The sequence below is a fragment of the Canis lupus genome, chromosome 9 (assembly GCF_048164855.1).
Source record: "Canis lupus baileyi chromosome 9, mCanLup2.hap1, whole genome shotgun sequence".
NCBI lineage: Eukaryota > Metazoa > Chordata > Mammalia > Carnivora > Canidae > Canis > Canis lupus.
In genome coordinates, this window is record NC_132846.1 from 16,488,575 (window position 1) to 16,509,975 (window position 21,401).

At 40.2% G+C, this 21,401-nt stretch overlaps 1 long non-coding RNA gene across 1 annotated transcript in view; it reads left to right on the top strand.

Moving 5' to 3' along the window:
• LOC140639838 (uncharacterized) overlaps positions 1-18,226 on the top strand; it is a 119,421-nt gene extending 101,195 nt beyond the window's left edge. The window contains exons 5-6 of the long non-coding RNA XR_012036483.1: positions 12,486-12,663; positions 17,319-18,226. This is a non-coding gene — a long non-coding RNA (uncharacterized lncRNA). The remainder of the gene's footprint in view (positions 1-12,485; positions 12,664-17,318) is intronic.
• Positions 18,227-21,401: the final 3,175 nt, after the last annotated feature.

Genomic DNA, 21,401 nt, shown 5'->3' on the forward strand with positions numbered 1-21,401 from the left:
TTTTATTATGAAAAATGCATTCTTTCTCTTTAGGGAAGGTTTTTTGGTCAGCTGATCTTATGAGAATGTAGAGGATTGAGAACAGTGAGTTATCTGTGTTTCTTCTTTTAAATCAAAGTAGCCCTGATATCATTTAGCAATTGGATTATATGAAAAATCCCAACACAGCATAGCTCTTCTATTGAAATTGGATTGATTTCTTTGGAGACCATCTGATCTCAACAGCAGTCTGTAAAATATCCTCTGGACCTTGAAAGAAACTAAAATTAATGGATTTTTTAAAAATCTAAGCTCTCAGTTTTTGAGCATGAAAAGATCCCTTCTCCCAGCAATTTACATCTAAAAACAAAAGTGAAAGTGTACGTGTCCGTACATATAAGAAAACCTAACACTTCACTCTTGTGCTGAACTTTCTGATTTCTCTGTTTACTAAAGAGAATTACTATATTTTCGTACCTACTAAAATTTTCTTTGAAATATCCTATCAAAAAAATAAATAAAAAAGAAATATCATATCAACCTATAAACCCAAAGTTCTTCCAATGGCATGAACTTTAAGAAAAAATGCATAGTTTTTTTTTTTTTTAAAGGGAATTAGAATATGCCTGCCATCCTTTCCATGTGCAGAAACTCATTAGGTATCCTTCCAACCTTGTGTTAGGGTTCTAAACTGGAATATGGATGGCCTTCTCTTGAAGCAACTTGAAGCCAAACATAAGATTTTGAGACATTTACAACAAAGTGTGATATTACGGTGATTACCAAGTTACAAAAAAATTAATCTGGGGCAGTCTGGGTGGCTCAGCGGTTTAGCGCCACCTTCAGCCCAGGGCGTGATCCTGGAGGCCCGGAATCGAATCCCACGTCAGGCTCCCTGCATGGAGCCTGTTTCTCCCCCTGCCTGTGTCTCTGTCTCTGTGTCTCTCATGAATAAATAAATAAAATCTTAAAAAAAAAAAGATTAATCTGAAGTTTTAAAAATTAATCACCTCTAAAAGTTTTAAAGCGATTTAACTTGAAAACATCTTGTACATTTAGTAATACGTATATTGTATGTAGTAACATTTCCCAAATTTCAGTTTTTCATATATAACATTTTTTTGTTGTTGTTATATCTATGCATTAGTTGGTTCTCAGGTTTTCAGACTCTGGGACTTACACCAGTGACCTCCTGTTTCTTGGGCCTTTGGCCTTGGACAGAATTACAGTACTAGTTTTACTCATTCTGTAGCTTGTAGTTGACAGATTGTAGGACTTTTCAGCTTCCATAACCTTATAAGCCAATTCCATATACACACACACGGATGTATGTAATATCTATATTCATTACTATTGATTCTTTTTCTCTAAGAACCCTAATACAATCTCATTGCCTTTATATTTTTTAAGATTTTATTTATTTATTCATGAGAGAGACACAGAGAGAGGCAGAGACACAGGCAGAGGGAAAAGCAGGCTCCATGCAGGGACTCCAGGATCACGCCCTGGGCTGAAGGCGGCGGTAAACCGCTGAGCCACCCAGGCTGTCCGCCTTTTTTTTTTTTTTTTTTTTTTTTTTAAGTGTCACATGAGTCTACTGTTTGCATGTGGAGATTGTGAATAAGCCTTGTTCTCCACCTTCCACTGCTATAATTCAGTCCACAGTCTCCTAGGCTAAAGCCCCACGCCGAGTTCCTAGTATAAAGGACCATATTTCCCAGCATCCCAGAGTGGCCCTATGTACCACCAGCAGCTCTCCCCACCTGCAGTTTCTCATTGCCCTGGATAGGGATTCTCACTCTTTCTTATAGCGGCTTTGATAGAAAATTTGAATGCCTTACTTTTCCCACTCTCTGCAGCTACCTTATATTTCTTTTCAAATAGATCTGAACAGGGGCACCTGGGTAGCTCTGTCAGTTAAGTGTCTGCCTTCAGCTCAGGTCATGATCCTACAGTCCTGGAATGGAGCCCCATGTCGGGCTCCCTGCTCAGTGAGGAGTCTACTTCTTCCTCTCCCTAGGCCCCTCCCCCTCCGCTTTTGCTCTCTCTCAAATAAATAATAAATAAAATCTTTAAAAAAATAGATCTAAACTAACCTGGCGATACGTGTCAAAAGCCTTAAAAAAATCCATGTGTATTTGACCTAGCATTTCTACTTCTAAGTCTCTACTTTAGGAAATATTCAGAGATTTGGAAAAAGATTAATTTACAAGGATGTTGATTATAGTATTGTTTATAATAATATAACAATATTATTAATATAATAGTAATATAATAATGAACATAAGGAATATGAAAAGCAATCTAAACTATAGGAGATTTATTAAAGTGTTATATATTCATGTCATGGAATATTATGAAGACATTTAGAAATCAAATTATAGGACTTGTAAAAATGCTCATGACATAGTTAAGTGAAAAATAAAGGCTATGAGATTATATAGGAACACTGTACTTTCCACTTATTTTCCTATTAACCTAAAGCTGCTCTAAAAAATAAATATTTTTTAAAAACTGTATGAACTATAAATAAACATTAGAAAGCAGTATGTTTTTTATAATCCTTGTTTATAAAACCAAAAGACTATATACTAAAATATTAGTAGTAGTTTTCTCTTTCAGTATTGTGACTGATGCTAATTTTCTTCTTTATACATTTCTGTTTTCCAAGTTTCCAAATGACAAATATTTACTGATTTTTAAATCAAAAGAAGAAAATTAAACAAGCAATATTGTTTAAAAAATAATTAGAGTGGGGTTAGGTTTGGAGAAACAAGCCCTGAGTAGCTCAAAATAGTCCAGGATACAGGAATCAGAGAGAGAAAATGCAAGACTGTATGAGTCCAGCCCCTGACCTTAGTGACATTTTTCGAGGAGAAAAAGACTTTCAGAAGAACAGGTTATCATTGCCAGAGGAAATCCTCAGAATATCAGACCGCTTTAAAGACCTGGACTCCCCTCTTGCCTTTTGTGGCACCTTGACCTATATGATCCTCTGCTGTAGAGACCTTTCAAAAGGTCCTGTGATCTCTTAAAAGAGAGAAGGCAGATGTAGAGTTAGTGGCCTAGAAACAGGAGAGGGCTTCTCAAAGGCTTAGGAACGGGCTTAAGCACTTGCACTGGGCTTAAGGGGGAGATTCTAGTTTCCCTTTACTATGCTCTATGCAGTTCCCTGAGAAAGGTAGGCCAGGATTCCTGAAAGAAGCCCTATTGAAGAATAAAGATTTTATCTTTGATGCAGAAGTCTCTGTATTGATTTGGAAATATCTCCAGTGTATGTTGTTAAGGAAGGAAAGCAACAGTCAGAACAACATACAGTATGCTACATTTTGGTTCAAGGGAGGAAAAAATAAAAATAGAAAAAAAATGTGCCTGCATTTCCCTGAAGTAACATTGGAAGGATATACATGAAACTAATAAGAGAATTTACTGAAAGGGAGATGGGAAACAGGGTGGACAAAGATGGAGCTATGAGCAGGTCTTCTCAGAGAATGTATTTTTATACCATGTTGATTTTTGAACCATATTGTCTGTTCAAAATAGGTAAAAATCCAGCCAGAGGTTAAGGGGAAAAATAAGAAGCTCATCTCTTTGGGGGAATGGGGGACAGGAGTCAGGAGGATTTGCAGGTAACTTAGTGTCAGTCATTTTCATCACAAGGTAGAGGAATTATCAGACAACTCTTGATGATGGGATGTGGCCATGTAGGGTCTGGAGGTCAACCTCAAAGTTTGATGAGAACCTCTCTCTAGTATCTTACCAGGTTCTCACCTTCTCTCCTAGTCAGGTATTTGGGCCCAGAGCTACTCCCTCACTAGCAGGACACAAGAAAGCATTTAGTACCTGGGATACAGGCTACTGACCTGCAGCTCTGGGATGCTTAGAACCTGGGGTCTGTCTAAAGCAGAGCACCTGCAGCTGAGCCCAGGATACAGGATACAGGATACAGGCCAATTCTCGAGTAAGTGGCCCTGACCTGTATCTTGCCCTGCTAATTCAACAACCCACGGAGGAACTACTACTGCTCATGTGCTTTATGTGGTAATGTGTTTATAGGACTGGAAAATGTGACTTACGTATCTGCCAGTGTATGTGTTATGTTAATATGGATACACTCGATTCTTGGTTTTCCACAAATAGAATTGTCCAGCTGGCAAGGACAGGGTCAGTCAAAGAGGGTTGGGGCTGGGTACAGAAAATTTGAATACATGCATGGAGAGAATTCAAAAAGTGAGTGTTTAGAGGAAGATGGAGACAGGGAGAGGGATTAACTCCATGCCAAAAACCAGAGAAAGGGTTCTTCCTCTTTCACTAACCTGAATAGGGAGAGGTCAGATCAGAGGCTATGAAATTTTAGGGATCAGAAGGGCATTAGAAATAAACCAGTGGAACTGCTTCAATTTACAAACAAGGAAACAATATAAAACATACTGTGTGGTAGGTGGAGGAAGGTGCATATATGCACAAGGATATAACTCGTACCTGTTATCTACTCACACAAGGATACACCTTGGAATGTTTCCCCCTCCTCAGGCAACTTAATTTACATTCGGTTTCCTTTAAAATATCATTACTAGCTCATTCTCATTGCTAAAATGAGTCATGAACATCAGGCTTCTCTGTCCATTTATTATTTTGAAGCAACCGCCAAATGCTGTGGAAATGGTTTCATTTACCTCCAAAATTTGCCAAAAAAAATCCAATGGTGACTGAAACCAGTAATGACTATTTTCTATTTTCTTTTCCCTGAGTAATTGACCATTAATTATAATATCAATAGGCAGTGGGTAAGGAAAGCAGACCCATGTTAGGGCTACATTTCATTTGTAACTGTTTTGTATATATCATAAATCTCCAATATTGGGCTATTGTCACCCATGATGAATTATTGTAAGCATGTCAGCACATGGTGGAAGTCAAGTACATTCAAATACTACTCAGTCAGAATTGAATTTGGCATGATAGTCTCATAAAAGGGGGCTCAATTGAGAGTTTCCACTTGCCTGCTCTAAACTTGTCACTTGTAGGTGCTAAAGAGCTTGTTGTGTTGGTTTAATTAGTCAACAAATCGGTCCTTACTTGATTGCGTGGTCGTATCACATATGTTAACACTTCAGTGTTTGATGGAGATATTAACAAGTGACAAGAGTCTCTTGGTCTGTGGACTTTAAAGAAGAGAAGCTCTTCTATATTATTTCATTTGGCCCTGCCAATATTTATTAGATCATGCAGCCCGCAGGCTGCCAGTTAAAGAAAGACAACACAAACATTTTTCAGGGTTATGCTCATCTGTATCCCAAAGAAGGGTCACTGAACAATCGATGGGAGAAGAGCATAAGTAAGATAAGTGTTTTCTTCTACCGCTTACAAATTCATTATTTGATACAGTTTGCTGCAGACCTCCTTTGAGCTTTTTTCACTTAAAGATAATTTATGACAAGAACAGAGAGGTTCTTGAAAATGCTATAGCAACTGAAGCTGAATGATACCACACTGGTGTGAGACGCGGAGTCACCAGAGGCTGGTAAAGAGGAAGTTTGCATTTGTATGAAGAATTGTATTAGTTAACATTCATCCACAGTGGATAAAATTCTCATATTAATAGCCAATATGAGATTCAAGGAAAAAAATTCAATCACCAAAATAATTATTCCCTGGACCAGGGATAGGCAATAAAAAGTTGGTACCCTGAAGTTTGCAAAAGACCCGTCTATTCATTTTTTCTATAGCAGAACAAACAAAAGGGCTGTGCTTACTTTGAAGGACTGGCTTCATTTGTTCTGGCTCCATTTCGTTATGGCTTTTATCTGTGCATTAGCAAGAATCAGGTCTCCATGCCACGTGCAGAAATGATGCAAAGTGTATGAACCAGAACCATCAGATAGTTCATTTTGGTTGGGCATTGCTTTGCAAAACAAACAAACAAACAAAAAACCTTTGCATAACTACTAACAATTCAAAAATTGCCAGCAGTAACTTAACCATTGAATATGGCAGGATAAAACTATGAGTAAAGGGTTTTCTGTCAAGATTCTCTAGTGGGAAAAAATTTTAAAATCCAATTTATTTTTATTTTCCTTAGGAAACTTCCTGAAAACTCAAAAGTTCCTTGTCTCTTTGCCTAACAGATTTGCCATTCCTCTCCTTAGAAGTGCTTACATTGATTTATTCAGTATTTAATTATGCTGTGGTCACCACGTTGTTGGTGAACCACACCCCCCAGGACTGGCCTAAGTGTTCACCTACTTGTTGGCTGATAGTTGTCTTGGAGCTATGGGAAAGCACCAGGAGGGGGTGTACATGAACAGTGGAGACAATAATGTCTTGACTTTCTCTGCACACAATTTTGGAGAGCATAAATATCCATGGGTTAAGGAGGTTTTATCTTAGTAATAATAAATAGTCTTCAAGAACTTATGGCATCTTCCTTCCCAAGGCCACTCCATTTTACCCAAGCTGTGGGCCTGAAGCAGCTCCAGTGCCCATGGTAAAGCCTTTCTACTCTCAGATCAGTGTGTAGAGAGAGTTGAAAGGAGGACCACACTCTCTCTTGCCTACTTTCACCTCAGCTTTTGATTAGTCTAAGCACTAAACTGAGTCACCTTTAGGAAGTTATTAAACTTCTTAGCTTCCTCATCCTACCCGCCACCGTCACACGTGCTTTTCATTGGAGTTTCCACCCAATTCCCAGATACACCCAGTCGGGTTTTGCTGGGAAGCAGGCCTTCAGTGAATGCTCCTTGAGTGATTGGTTGATTGACTCTGGTAAATTATGGGCGTTAGTCTAACCAATAGAAGCAAAAAATAATTTGAGTAAGTTACTAGCGAAAGGTTAAAGGGAGCAAGATGGGGTGTGCTATGGAGTAGCGCAGGTTGATGTTAAGAATGTGAGAGCTTAAAAAAAAAAAAAAAGAATGTGAGAGCTTTGGCAGAGTAATTTTCTTTGGAGGAAAAGGAGATGGGAAATGGGTTGGTTGGCCTGCAAAAGATACCAGTATCCTCAGTGCAAGAATTTTCCTGCACTGAGCCCTAAAGAAAAAAAAGAAAGGCAAAGGATGCAGAGAATGAAAAGCCATTTGATGTGAGGTGAAGAGGGAGGATTAGGGGGAGGGGAGAGGGAGTAAAAGCTGTTAAAAGGGAAGCAAAGGAAGGAAGAAGGGAAGCAGGAACATGTGTGACTTAATTTAAGGCTCAATCTCCCAGAGCTTCCAATTTTTTGCTATTACCACAATCCTGTTAAAGAACATCCTTATGCACATAGCTTTGTGTCCTTTTGAAAATTACTGGGAGAAAGGGAAATATGAGGGCCTTCCCTGCTACTTTTTGTAATTCTTTAATGTTGAAATTTCATATAATTAAAATGGATTGATTTTATAGTCAGAAAAATAATTAAGCCACATTAAACTAAGAGACAACTTTTGAAGATGTTACTATTTACGAATAGAAACAATAGAAGTTTCAGCCTCTGAGGCTTAGTGATTTAATAATTAGTTGTGACTGTTAAAATGTTTTCAACTCATTTAGGAATATTTACCTCAGCTTCCAGAAAGGGTTTGATTTCATTAAACATATCTACTTTCAAAAAAGTCTGTAATCTTCTCCCCAGTTCTAAGAGATTGTTGCTTGCCACTTCAAACAAGGACAAAAGCATTTTCCCCCGAACCAGCTAGAAAAACCTTATTTCACTAGATTTTCCAGTCCCTCCACAGGATGGGAAACTGTTCTTAAAAAAGAGAAATGGGTTGACAGCAGATCTGTGTTGCCTGGGGCCATGGGTGGCAGAGGGGACCAATCGGAAAGGGGTACATGGGAACTTGTTGGGGATGATAGAAACGGATCTTGACTGAGGTGGAGGTTACATGACTATATACGTTTGTCCAAATCCACCAATGTACACTTAAAGTGGGTGAATTTTATTGTATGTAAATCATACCTCAGTAAAGCTATTTTTTCAATAGCTTTAAACTTAAAGTAAACTAGTACTTTTTGGGTGATCATGTACATGAATATTCTAAATTTTGTAACAATCAGGAGGATTCTCTTTTCAAAAGTCCTTAAACTAGTTATCAAGCGATGTGTTAGATTGAAAAGCTAAAAGGACTTTATGTACTTAAATGCCATTTTTATCTATTGGAAGCTAGCATAAAAAGAAAACAAATACATTTTTTTAATTGCAGATTTTTATTATCTAATTTTTGTAGTTCTTTTTTTAAATTTCCCTTAGAAGGGTGGGTGACATCTTCATTCCAGTATCGATATTTTGATTAAGACAAATATCCACATATTCATTAAAAGTTTCTCTCCTATAAAGGAATTCAAAAATTTTTTTTGATTGGTGCTAGACTCACAGACAGACAGAAATAAGCTGCCATTCTTCTATTTGATAGCCAGACGCTGCCAGTTGTAGCCAGGGCAGTCCTGCTGTTAAATTAGGTCTAATGAAGGAGTAATTGCTTTAGATATAGTGAACCATTTCAAAGAAAACAAGGATTCTAATTGATTTGCAATTTGTTTGGCACGTTGCATTGTCCACAGCTATTGATTAGTCTTCTGGATTTCACACTGCATGTGTTTCCCTTTATTAAGGGAATAACAGGTTACTGATTACTTTCTTTCTGGGTTTAATGTAGCGGTTAATGTCTACTTTGTTCTTGTGTCATGTCACAGGCGAGGAAGGAATAATAGGCAAGTGGGTGGCCCTTTGCTAAGCAACTTCCCTGCTGTTCTGAGCTGTGTGCTCTGAGACAGGCTGAAAAGCAGATCAAGAGAAAGGGTTAGAATAGCAGGACTCACAAGTTAGGGCCTGAGTCAGGCTAGACCTGGCTCGAAACTTGGCTTTCCCCTCCCAGTCAAAGCATAGCATGGGACTAAGCAGCTGGTGGTAGATTTGTTCTTGTATCATTCGATTATTTGTAGACAGGATATGAATCTGTGCCCATTGTTTTGTTTAATAGGTATGCATACTAAATGGGTGCAGAAAAAGAATATTTGAGGTTGAGGCCTTTTGGTTCATTTAACCCTTTGGAAAGTGACATTTTGTTGGCACCTGGGAAGCACTTGTTGCTGAGGTGTCGATATGATCATCAAAATGGCTCTTATGTTTATACCAACTGCAGGGGAGGGAGAAAAAGTTCTCAGGGTTGCAGTCATTTCATTGCCCTCAAAGCACAGCAGGAATTATTAGCTTACCCTGGTGTGCCCCTTTGTTTTCCTAGGGCTTTGCTCCTCCAGCAGATACTCATTTAAGGCGAATCCACTGCTTTCTGAAATGTGTTTTGCAATGGTGCACAGAACAGGCACTCACTTAGCGGATCTAATCCTTTCACCGCTCAGCTTGTTAATGTAGCCAACTGCTGAAAATGGGAAATGGATTCTTTAATGAGACAGGTCCCTTCGTGGCTTTATTCTCCCAGTCCAACCCCCAGGCATTCATTCAAGTCGCCCCTTCCCTCCAAGCCAGGATCAGGCACCTCCACTTCCCACCCAGCAAGCAACCCATTTTCCAGCACAGAGTCCCCCACCTCTAGGCCCCTTGCCTCCCCACCACCTCCCAAGAGCCCTTGGAGACTCACAAATAACAAAGGGGTGTGGGCAGTGAAAGGTTCTCCTTTCTCTGCATCAGTCACCTCCTTCTTAAGCCACAGCCCATCCTTTCCTGAGCTCCCAACATCATCAACAAGGTTAGAGAGAGGAGTTACATTCAGAGTAGCAAATGCACAGGGATAGCCTCTAAACTTTTCAAATAAACACAATTTTTATATACTACCCAAGACATTTAAAGATTTAATATTTTTAATGAATACAGTTTTTGTGCATAATGGATTTTATAGTGATCCCGATTGCAAGGGTTTAGAATGCAGCCAAGCAGGTAAACCTGGGCTCTGGTCTTAAAATTATTTTTCTCTTACCATTTTTGACTCTTGTGAGTCTTCCTGAAGCCTGTGTATTTCTCCTCCAGAAGTTTCACTGCCCACCACCCCCCCAATTTTTTAAGCAGGTAAAATTCAGGTTAAAAGAAATGTTAAAGACAATTTGGAAGTCATGACAGGACAGTCTGCAGTTTGAAGTATGCATTTTGAAGAGAAAATATGGATAGTTCCACCTGTTTTGCTTTGAAGACAGTTGACTTGGGGAAGTGAATTATATATACCTGAGTTCAGATCTTCCTTTAGTCTGAGTTCTTAACCTTTTCTCATGTGTGCCATGGAATCCTTTGGTAATCAGATGAAACTTGTGGACTTCTTCTCAGAATTATTCTTTAGGGCCACCTTGGTGGCTCAGACGGTAAACTGTCTGACTTGATTTCAACTCAGGTCATGATCTCAGGGTGGTGAGATCCACACCTGCATGGGGCTCCACATTGGGCATGGAGCCTGCTTGGGATTTTCTCTCTCTCTCTCCTTCTGCCCCTCCCTACCCTCACTTGTGCTCTCTCTCCCTCAAAAAAAGAAAAGTTTCTTTAAATTTATAAAATAAAAAACCCAGGATTACAAAGAAAGCCAATTATACTGAAATAAAGTTATTAAATATTTAGGAAACCAAATTTACATATAGCAGCTCCTTTATTATTTTTTGTTAAATAATTAATTGCTTTAATAATAAGATCTATGGGTAGATCTAGCCACTCCTGCAATTTTGAAGTAATAGGGAGAATTAAGTTCTGATTACCTATAATAACTTTAATATATTATCATCTTTAAAAATCTATGATTTCTCTTGATGACACCATCACAGGTACAATAGTTATTGTTTTTTGTTGCCTGAACCAATAATTGAAAGGGGTTATAAAAATAAAGATATATAAGGTGACTGGGTGGCTCAGTAGGCTAAATATCTGCCTTTGACTCAGATCATGATCTCGGAGTCCTAGGATCAAGCCCTGAGTCGGGCTTCCTGCTCAGTGGGGAGTCTGCTTCTCCCTCTGCCTCTCCTCCTGCTTGTGCTCTCTCTCTCTCTCTTATAAATAAATACATAAATAAATAAATAAATAAATAAATAAATAAATTTAAAAAATGTGTATATGGGGCACCTGGGTGGCTCAGTCACCTAAGCATCAGGTCATGATCCAGGAGTCCCAGGATCCAGCCTTCATCGGGCTCCCCACTCAGCAGGGAGTCTGCTTCTCCTTCTCCCTCTACCTCTTCCCCTGCTTGTGTGTGCACACACATGCACTGTCTCGCTCTTTCTCTCTTGCTCTCACTCTCTCTTGGTCACTCTGTCTCTCAAATAAATAAATAAAATCTTTCTTAAAAAGGTATATATATTTTTCCATACAAATTCATGGACTTCCTAGATTCTACCCACAGACCCACAAGACCTCCTGTTGTCTATAGTAATGGCCTCTTCCAATGTTCAATCAGGTGCCCAGCAGCCTGTCATTATAGTTCTAGTAAGAGGAAAGAGAGAAGAAATGAGCACTGGAGATGCCCAACTGATAATGCCCCAAATCTGAGCCCTCCATCATGAGTATATAAAATTTCATGGAGCATAAATGTCTTCCATGCCTTCCTAGACTATTGCTTCTCCCAGTGTTCCCCATCTATAAAACTCAGGGCTATTGAAGCCAAGGCCATACCCAATGGATACATGAAGAGAGGAGAAGCTGGCAAGAGTACAATAGAACAAGCACATGAACTGTGCATCTTTTCATTATATGAGTCTAATTATAAGACACACACTTAAAAAATAAAATCTTCCTGGGTATAGGTAAGATGTGAAAGTAACAAAATAAAAATATTATCAAGGAGAATTCAGTTCACATTTAGTTAATGAAGGTTGGCAGATTTAGCAAATAAAAATACACATATTTCATGGAACAGACTTATACTAAAAATTATTTCTTGTTTATCTGGAATTCAGATTTAACTGGTTTTTCTGCATTTTATCTGAAAATCCTAAATTAACACATTGTATAAAGCAAGTAAATCTAAGTTCAGATTATAATTAAGTGATGTGGGAGGACTTTTGTTTTACTGGCCAAATACTTTGAACTAAATTTAGAACTGGCAAGTGTTTGGTGATTTGTTTTATTTTTTTTAAATATATTTTTTAAATTTTTATTTATTTATGATAGTCACACAGAGAGAGAGAGAGAGAGGCAGAGACACAGACAGAGGGAGAAAGAAGCAGGCTCCATGCACCAGAAGCCCGACGTGGGATTCGATCCCGGGCCTCCAGGATCGCGCCCTGGGCGAAAGGCAGGCGCTAAACCGCTGCACCACCCAGGGATCCCTGGTGATTTGTTTTAAAATCAAGAAGGATTTTCAGGATTAAAAGGGAAGTGAGATGAGAAGCTAAGAGGTGACGAGGAATGAGGTGAGTCAAAAAGCAGGAGGGATAATAGCAAAAGACAAGCACAGGGAGTCATCCTTGTTGAGAATCCTGGGCAAGTCAGCTTCTGGTGGTACCTACTATGTGACTTCCTTCTCTCTGGACAAGCACTCTGCTGTGAATCTTTTGATGTGGAGAAACCCAATGTTGCTCAGGCTTCTGCTTCATCCTCACAGGACTTAAAGGAACCAAGGTCCAGACAAGTTAAGCAACTTACCATCAGCACCAAAGACTTCATGCTTGCCACCATAGCTCACTACCTCTCCAGAAGTTAACACCCAGAATTTTATCCTCCCTACTCTGCACATTGCCATATCTCCTGTTTACTGAAGAGGATCGCAACTGTCAGCGCTGGTAGGTTTGTGTTGTATGTCAAAAACTATGAAAGCTCCACTCTCCACAGGCCTTGCCATTGTCCAAGGGAGAGCAATTAAATTAATCAGCTGGAAAGCTCACTTCCTGAGCAGGAAAGAGCAAGCTCAGTCTAGCTCCTTATTAACAACAGCAATGACAACGGAGCAAAGTCCTAACATGATAGCATATCTCAGCCTTTCCTTTATTCCCAGGTCCTGGAAATTTAGATTTGGAGTTTTAAAATTGAGGAGGGCAGCGTCAGATCTTAATAGCTGCCTGTGGACCTGTGTGCTCTGAAATTGCTCATCTCTCCCCATGACGATGCTACATCCCAGAAATATCTGGGGAACAATGTTCTCGAGGTCTCAAGATGAAGAGCCCTCACAGCAAGGCAGTGTTAGTCTAATTCTCTTTATGCCTCAGGGCACAAGGGCGAAGGCAACCCCGCACAAACTTCAGACTCTCTTTTTGGAAGTCCAGACTTGCTATAAATCAGATGGTCATGCTCATGTCAGCTCAGCCAGGGCCCTGCCTCCCTCTCCAGGAATCATGCCTGTGTTTAAAGCTGCTCCAAGGGAAATCCTCCCTGAATGAAGTCTTCACCATCAGATCTCCTCTTAACCGAGGATCCCATCATCTCATGTTGATATTCAGATATTTCCCCCCTTCGTAGAGGCATTTTCTCTTGCTTTATCACAAGTGGTATCAATAGGTTATTTATATTTTGAACTCTATTGAAAAGAGGATTATACCGGGACATTTAATTTTAGTTAAGAAAATATAGAAATTACTCCCATGTAAGAAAAGCAGTGCTTTAAAATGAAAGAAAATAGTTCACTCCTCGCTGTCACAGCAGTAGCACTGCTAAGTACTTCTAAATTACTCCACTTTGCTATTGTCTGAGGCCCTTGATAAGCATTCTGCATTTTAAGCTTTATCTATTTCTCATCATTAAAAAGCTCATTAGTTAGTCAGCGTACTGGTACTTTCTTTACGGTTCACAAATTCAGATTATAACCTTGTGTCCTATAAATGGTGCCACTCATTATATCATCCAAAACACTAGTGTGGAGACATTTAATGGCAAGATTTAAAATTAGATTTCTACATTTAGAAGTGTCATTAAAATACCCTGACGACCCAAAGTTTTTAAAGGGAGACATGAAATCAGTAGAAATGTGACAGGACTGTGCTTCTTACCAAGCTACTACAGCACCTATGTTATGTAGCCTGGGATCAACGCTGCCTATATAGTAGCTGAATGAGGATGTATGTATGGAGTTAGTGCATCCAAGCTTAAATTCTTGATGCCAAGTTCTTCTTTTCCTGATCTAATAGAAGTAGTATATCCTCTTCCCACAGTAGTCGAATTTTGTAGTGATCTTCCTTCTAATATGATTTGATTGTGAAGCTAACATATCTTAATTTGAACCCAGGGTTTTTGAGCATTATTTGGACAATTGATGTACTAGAAAAAGTCTGTCAGTCACAGACTGACAAGCCATGGGCCAGATAGGAAACCAATGACCTTAAGGGCCTTGATTCCACACTCGAGTAACCTTAAAATGCAGAAAATCTCCTAAGAACATGGCTGGCCCAGTGCCGAATATCTTGTTCTGACAGTAGGAATTGGGAAGAAAAGAAGAAGGTGGCAAAGAACACATTAGAAAAGTGGAATGCATAGACAAGACATTGTTCTGTCCTCCTGGCTTAAACCAAGGAGCAGATACAACTTTACCAATCTAAGTTCTAAATGAAAGCAGAAGAAACTAAGCTTCATAAAAACTAGGATTGACACCAAATGAAAAAGAATCAAGAGAACAAACATTACTGAGGGTCCCCAGAACACACACAAAAACATTTTCTCCTCCATGTTCTTGTTTTTTCTTTTTCTTTTTTTTTTTTTAAAGATTTTATTTATTTATTCATGAGAGACACAGAGAGAGAGAGGGGCAGAGACACAGGCAGAGGGAAAAGCAGGCTCCATGCAGGGGGCCGGACATGGGACTCGATCCTGGGACCCCAGGATCATGCCCTGGGCTGAAAGGAGGCGCTCAACCGCTGAGCCACCCAGGCATCCCGTTCTTGTTTTTTCTATTTGATATTTTGCCCTGGACTGGACATCGTTGATCTCAATGGACCCATAATACATTTATACTGCTGTCTTTCCCTAACGTGACCTACTCAACTTCCAACGTCTTCTAATAGTGAACTATCTTATGGTATAGAGGAGTGAGATATTGAGGCTAAAGGATGACAACAGAGCATCTTGGAGAGGGCTGGGGGGTTGGGCAAAAGTAGGAATGGTTCTAGTTGCATACCTGTGAGGCATGGCATTCCCCAACAGAAGGCTCTAGGCTGGGTATAAAATTTCTTATGCTGGAGAACTTTAGGAATATGCTTTCTGTCCTGTGCTATACTTGACAAGTAGGCAGATTAGGTGATTTTAACAGGACTAAACTTGACTATCACTCCACTTGTAAAAACTAGAGGGAGGAGAGACCTCCTTTCCCTGGCTACTTAGCTCCCTGTCCTCCCATTTCCTTTAGAGTGACATTTGACAGTTTCCCTTCCATCAGCCACCTCTGACCACAAGGTAGCATTTGGTTCAATAATTTTTATTCATTCAAGCCTGTCTTTGAGAATCATCCATGATACTCAAGGCCTAGATTGCACCGTCCCTTACCCTGTAAGGAGCACATATGATTTACCTTTTCCTAACAGATGCCTCTTTCTTTTCCTTGTCACTCCCCCACTGCCCACTCCACCACCTTTCATGTCCACAACCCCCTCTAACTTCCTCATTTTACTTCTATGCCATATTGTGAACACACAGCCCAGAGACCAACATCAGAATACAGTTGAGAATTCTAGGCTCTATTCTCAACTCCATCAGGCCTGCCTCTGAGAAACCAAACTATTTTCTAACACAGAGTGTCTTGGCATCTGTAAATAAAAAAACATAATGACCTGAATGCTGAATGCTAGTGAGACACCAGCAGTGAAGAAAGAGTGCCAGGTCATGGATAATGAAGCCTATATGCATGCTCTAAGCCATATAGTTCCTCTATGTAAGCCATAGTTGTTCTTATGCGAACTAAGGGAAGACCTCTGGTGTGATGTCTCTCTATTGAAACTCATTTCTCCTTAAATGTATTGTTCAACGTTATTGCCTTCATTCTAATGACCTTGCCTCACCACTGGACAGGTTTAGTCTTTCCCAGACTTCATCCTCACATCTTGGCCAGCCTCTTGAGTTGAGGCCAATACCTTGAGATTTTAGCAAAGCATTTTTATTTTTATTTTTATTTATTTTTTATTTTTATTTTTTTTGCAAAGCATTTTTAAAAAAAGATTTTAATTTATTTATTCATGAGAGATACAGACAGAGAGGCAGACACATAGGCAGAGGGAGAAGCATGCTCCCCACAAGAAGCCCGATGTGGGACTCGATCCCGCCCCAGGATCATACCCTGAGCCGAAGGCAGACACTCAACCACTGAGCCACCCAGGCGTCCCTCAGCAAAGCATTTTTAAGTTGTGGCTCCATGTTTCCCAAAAGTTTTCTTGGTCCACTGTTTTTCAAGAGCCTTAGCTTGAGTGGATAGCTTGCTCTATACCACAGATACGCTGTTGGGGGAGTACAGTACAGTTTTTTGCTGATGGAATTCTGTTTTAAACACAGAAGAGAAGCTCACTATAGCAACAACCTATTTGATAAATTATTTTGTGAACCAAAAAACCCAACATTTCTATTTAGAAGAGTAGGTTTTCTTAAGACAAGTCATACCTCAATAACCCATCTCTTCTTGCTGCTTGGCAAGGGGCCTCTGAGACTCAGTTAAACTCAGTGGGGATTTGTCCTCTGAATGTTTGACTCCTGCCTGCCTAACTATTCTTGATAGACTCTGTTCATCCAGTCTCCTCTCACTTAAACAAACACAATATGTTGTTGTATGTACTGCCACAAGCTGGGCCCCAACCTCTGACATAGCTTGCTTCCCTGACCTCTCCCTCTAAGTAAGCCAGGCCCTCCTCAGCTCTGCAGCCTGCAGCCAGTTGGTCCTCTGGCCCAGCTTCCTGGGCGGATCATCATGTCAGCTGAATCCCTTCTGAGCCCTGATGTTCAGCTCATGCTGATGTGCAGATAAGGTCTCAGTCCTGCTTAGGAATCCAGCATTTTGCCTCTCCATCACTGCATTTTAGAAGTCAGGGCTTCAGTGGGTGGTGATTCTTTGTGTAGTTCAGAGTTTCTTTGGCCTGCAGGCCACGTCACTTGTTCACACAGTCAGGAACATTCTGCAGGCCGGCACCACAGAAAAGCACAGTACACATGGTAATGGCTGTTAGCTGGGCTAAGCCTGCATGCTAGAAGGCAGTGTTCTCATCAAGAGGGTGGAGAGGCCCTCCAAACTAGGAAGTCCGAGAGTGACAGGACAAAGCCCAGACTACACAGGCTCTGTGGGTGAGTTAAGAAACCTGACAGGGGAGGGTCATAAGCAGTTCTTGTCTGTGGAAACCACGAAAGTCCATTGACCCATCCTGGCCATCCACTCCTAACTAATCTAATTCCCTGCAGTTGTGAGTGACTCCCTCACAACTGCAGAAAAGCCCACATTTACTGTATGTGTATTTTTCATTGGTTTGTCTGATAGGCAGAATAACAGTCTTCCAAAGATGTCCACGCCCTAATCCCTAGAATCTGAGAATACTGTTTCTGCACATGTCAAAAGAGATGTTGGAGATGTGATTAAATCAAGGACCTTGAGATAGAGAGATTATTCTGGATTATTCCTGGTGGGCCCAATGTATCACATAAGTCCTTACAAATAGAGAATCTTTCCCAGCCATGGTCAGAAGGAGACATGAACTACAGAAGGATGACAGAGATGCAGTGTTGCTGGTTTTGAAGGGGCCACGAGCCAAGGAGTATGGGCAGCCTCTAGAAGCTGGAAAAGACAAGGATATAGAGCCTTCAGAAAGGACCACAGCTCTGGAGACTCCTGGATTCTAGCCCAATGAGACCCATTTTGGATTTCTCACCTCCAGAACTATAAGATAATAAATGTGTATTGTTTACGCCACTATTTTGCAGTAGCTTGTTGGCCACCATAGGAAACTGATACAGTTTGGAAGAGCAGTGTGTTAAATTTGTTGCTGCAATTTCTCTTACTTGAATGCCTTAAGAGCTTTCATCACATTTCCCTCTCCTAGAGGGTTTCTGGAAACAAACGACTCCTGTGCCTTTTAATTTTTTTTTCTTTCACATGTAGGCTAAGGTTTATTCAGGCTTATATTACTGAAAGTCTCAAGCAATATTCTCTCAGCATATAGCCCCTGACAAGAACACTCCTCACAGGATGCTTCATTTTCTGCCGCAGGAAGGCGGGCAGGGTGGAGGGCACTGTGCGGGGGTGGTGACTGCATTAACTGTAGATATGTTCTGGGGAAGAAGAATGAAAAGAAGATGTTTTGACCAGCTTGACTGTGGCACTTCATCCCTGGAGTTGGTCCCTTGAGTCGAAATTGCTGCTGACTGGGCAGTTTTCCTTCTAAAAGCTTCAGGATGGGGATCCCTGGGTGGCGCAGCGGTTTGGCGCCTGCCTTTGGCCCAGGGCGCGATCCTGGAGACCCGGGATCGAATCCCACGTCGGGCTCCCGGTGCATGGAGCCTGCTTCTCCCTCTGCCTATGTCTCTGCCTCTCTCTCTCTCTCTCTCTCTCTCTGTGACTATCATAAATAAATAAAAATTAAAAAAAAAAAAAAAAAAAAAATAAAAGCTTCAGGATGACCCAGTGTGCTGCCCTGGGAAAAGAAGACAACAGCTCTGAAAGACTCCAAGATCTCACCCCCACCGCTGCACTCCCCAATGAAGAAAAGTTAAGAAAACAGCCAAATGTGTGCCTCAGAAAAATGCCTAGTCAGGCAGTTGTTTCACCCCTGCCTGTTGAACATTTGGGTCGCCCAATGCAAGTGTTAAAGCTGTGTTCAAACCAGAAAAAATAAAAATAATAAGCTGTCAGAATAATTACTAAGAACATGCAAGGATTATACAAAGTAAACTGCAGCCTGCAAAAAAGAGAATTGCATGTTAGCTAATTGTTAATTTTAGCAATCGCAGTGGCTAATTACCACGGCACACATTGACTATTAGCTTGATGCCCCGGCACCTGCTTTCTCCAATGAACAGATTTCTTCATCGCTAGCACAGGAGCAAAATGTGTAATTATTGGCCATCATTGGGGCGATTTTTCAGTGATTCTTTTGTGCGATGTGAATAAAGCATAATGACATATTTTATTAGAGGGCAAATAGCTGTTTGTTAATGGAAATGATTTGAAATCCAAAAAACTAGAAGCTAGGAGCATGTTTTCGGTATCAGCATGAATTCAAATGTATTTTCTTTTAACTCTTTATAAAAGGAGCATAGAAATCAAATCTAAACTGAGTATAATATATTTAATGATATGTACAAACACAGCATTGATTAATTACCTCAAATGCTTTCAGTGGTACACCATTTATTTTGTTTCAGTCATGTATTAAATTTTAGTATTTCATATTTAAATTCTTATTTCTTGGTCCGAGAGTCTTGGTGAAGCTGGCCTGCGTCACACCTCATTTCCTGAAGAACTCTTTTTTTATTGGTATATGTGGCACTTGCAAAGAGTGCTCTAAAAATCTAGGCTTCGTTGCTTTGATGCTGGGCACACCAGTGTCTCCCTGATGAGCATGAATTAGGTTATCAACACCCAACTGTCAGCCACCAGGTGGATTGTACATTGTAAATAAGTTGCCCTGAAGACAAGACTGGAACTCTTTTAGACTTGGAAATTGCATTCTTTTCCCTTTCATGGCACAATTAATAGATCTGCCCCCGGGAACCTATCAAAGAATAAAAGCAATGTCTGTCTTCCTCTGAGACATATGAATGATCATATATGGGTAGGGGTGTGTGTGTGGGGTGTGTGTGTGTGTGTGTGTATGTTTACTGGAACACAGTGCTTCCATTGGCAGTGCTGCAACACAAGAAATAGGGTCTTTTCTTTCAACTTTGTTTCCAACAAGGGTCTTGAACCTCTCTCTGCCTCCATTTTCTCCCTCACCCCCCAACCAACACAATCTTTGTATTTTTATCATGGGATAATAATTCTAAATAGGGTGCTGTAGAGCGTGAGTCTAAAGTTCTCTGGATCTCTCAAATGAAATAAAAGCATTTGAGAATGGATCAATGAAGAATTAATATTAACATGATCAACATATCCCTGTTGTCTTGATTAAGCTCAGGGGAAGAAAGCTGGTTTAAAGAGAGTGTTTAATTCCATCACATATTTATACCTTATTTGTATTTCTGTGAACACTCTGTGCTGCATTCTTCCTAAACCATGACATGAGAAAATGTACCTCTTGTTCTCAACAGGAAAGATTAAAGGGCTGCACTTGAGCTGTGTGTTTGCTGAGCTTTCGTCACTCCAGTCCACTCTTGAGTTCAGTTATGAAAGTTGTGTATTTTCAGAGGTCATTGGAAGGCAACACACCTCTGTTTTCTGAGTGTGGAGAACTCGCTCCTAATCGCCAGGCTTATTGTTTTATTACCACTGTTTACAAACAGGGAGAAACACCCTTGAATGGGCACTTCCTTTCTTACCACAGGCTTCCCCACTATTTTAAGATGTAGATAAGTTCAGTATTCAGGTTCACTGTTTGACCCATTAAACTGGTATTGAGGTATAATTTGTGTGTTTTCCCAGTACCGTTGCACATAGAATGGGGTTCATTTCCACACGTTTGAATAAATTTATCCAGTTCAGTGAACCTGTTGTGAAGCTCAGCAAAACTCAGTAGGTGGCTTTAAAGTCCTGTAATTAGCCCATTACAGAAAATCTGTACTTTGGATTTTTGCACATTGGTTAATAAGCATAACATGCTTCATATATAAATAACATTACATTAAATGATGCAATATAAAGGAATTAAAGGCCAATGGAGTTAAACAAAATACTTGAAAGAGACCTCAAATTAGCATGTTTAATTCCAACTCACTGCACAGGAAAAGCCTCTTGCTCTTACTGTATCAGTTCCACACGAGCTTAGAATGGCATGCACTGTGCGCACCATTAACACATCCTACCTGCCTCTCCTCCGCTCTGTGAAGCTTGGGGTAAGTTTACCTTTACCTCATTTCCTTTCATTTCTGATCATGGACAAGGAGACAAGTTGAAGGGGGAGAGAAAATAAGACTTCAGCCCAGCTGTGACTTCCTGGGATGATATTTGCACGATCACTTCCTCCTGGATTCATAGGAGTACAGTGAGCCTGGCTCTTGCTTTCTCTCCACTTTTCTCACTCATGTCCGTTTGACAATCACTTCAGGATGAAGTATCATATGAACATCCCATCTACAAGAGCTTCCCTCCCGAGTTTTAATCACTTTATTAGGAATTTCACCATTAGACAGCTCCGTGTAATATTGCCTCACTCTGCCCTATTTGAAAAAGCTTTTTCACCTGTCTGTAGAATGAAGTTACGTTTCCATTTAAATGGTGCCCAAATACAGCATAACAATAAAGTAAGTCTGTTCCTGTGAGTTTAAGAACAAGTACACACATAGACAAAGTCACACTGTAGTTGTCTAATCAGTAATAGAAAATTGCTGAGCTACAACTCACCCTAGAATGTAAGCTCCGTGAAGCCAGGAGTGCTGATGGTCTTATTTCCCTTTCGATTCCCCTCACCCA